Here is a 1,771-nt window from a genome sequence, read left to right on the forward strand (position 1 = left end):
AAAGTATTGTCTCTCGCGTGCTCCGTTTCGTTCAGTACAAGCATACTATATTTGTACTGCCGCCGTATATGCAATCTTACGGTAATTTCCTCTCCTCGAAAATCGAGCAATCGACCTCTTTGATCCACAATACGTATCGTTAAATCCGTAATGCTCCGTACAACGATCGGCAGATAAATGATCTGTGCCGGCGTTTCCGATATCTTATATCCTGGCGGTACGCTCGGCGAAAATTCATGTATCGTGTGTACGCGCATGCCGTTGCTGTACGCACCAGTAGTCACGTTGCATTCTATACGAATAATATTTACGTTTATAATATTAACATATTAATATTAACATATAATATTAACAGGTTCGTCCGATTCATACCACTTGCGAGGTTGCAATATACGATTCGACGAGAATCCAAGCAAGGATCCTACATTCGGGTTTGATAAAGTTTATTCTGTAGGCGCATTTGATTTCACTCTTTAGCGTACTGTGATTGGCGCGGAGCATTATTGGATATTCCTCATCATAATCGTTTTTAACATCTCTGGAAAGGTGTTCATCTCGCAAAATTACACGTTTGAGATAGTCATTTATGGCGTGCAATTCGTACGATCCTTCGGGAATCGTAATTTCCTTGTCGTCGTTGCCAAAATAAAATTTATTATTCGAAAAATTTACGTTCGGAATCGTGTGATAAGTTTCAAAATCCGTTAATCCGAGCTCGTAATCGGCATCAGTCAAATCTATAGCGGGGAAATAGCTTACAGCGAGAACGCTGCTTCTGCCAGTCAACGTAAGTGTCAGTGACATGTCGAACGAATACTGAGTCATGACGATGGATTGTCAGACTTTAAATTGATCGTTTGAAGAAATTTTAAACACAACTGTCCACAGATACTCTGATTATAACTTTGATAAGATGTATAATTGTATTCAATCTTCACTCGTCCGAAATATCGCACAAGTTCCTCGGGTGGTCGAAGATTTCCAAAACTGTCGAAATATACGACACGATCGTCTCTCTTTGCGTACGCTACCCAATGAATACCGGGACCATCAACGTCATCCAAATTGACGATACCGCTCTCGTTTCGTCGTACCACCGCTTATCGGTTAAATTACTTGCGCATGAAAACTCCTCTAAAGAAGGTTATACNTTTACAAGATATTTTACTGTTTATGTAAAATTAAGAAATAACTTCAAGCCTCATAACTCGGAAAGTACTTAATGAAGAAATACTTTATTATAGTGTTTTGGAAAGCTCTCGACGTGAGCTACCAGAACATTCAATAAAAAATAAGTGGTCCCATTTAAAAAATTGAAGGCGACCTTCACGTGAACTTCAAACGACTGTGCAAGGTCAAACCAATGACACCGTCTTATGGCCCTCTTCAAGCCATACAACTTTTGTCTGAAACATTTCTTTCTAAAGTGCATAGTTTATGAAACATTCGACCGGTCCGGGACTTTTGGGACACCCTGTATATATATATATATATATATATATATATATATATATATATTTATATATATAATTTTATTAGGAAATATATTAATTCTAATTAGTTTTGAATCATTTTAAATGTTTTTATTAGGTAAAAACATCAATGAAACTTATTTGTATGCATAATCCGAATAACAATGGACAAGGATGTAAATAAATTGCGTACAAGGATGAATAATATTACTAGGAAATGTGTATATTAGAGTTCATAAATTTTACGACTTTGACGATTCAAGTTGAAAAATAGAACGCAACTAGCTATGCAATCTCGT

The sequence above is a fragment of the Camponotus floridanus genome, unplaced genomic scaffold, assembly GCF_003227725.1.
Source record: "Camponotus floridanus strain SB8 unplaced genomic scaffold, Cflo_v7.5 scaffold134, whole genome shotgun sequence".
In the NCBI taxonomy this organism is placed as follows: domain Eukaryota; kingdom Metazoa; phylum Arthropoda; class Insecta; order Hymenoptera; family Formicidae; genus Camponotus; species Camponotus floridanus.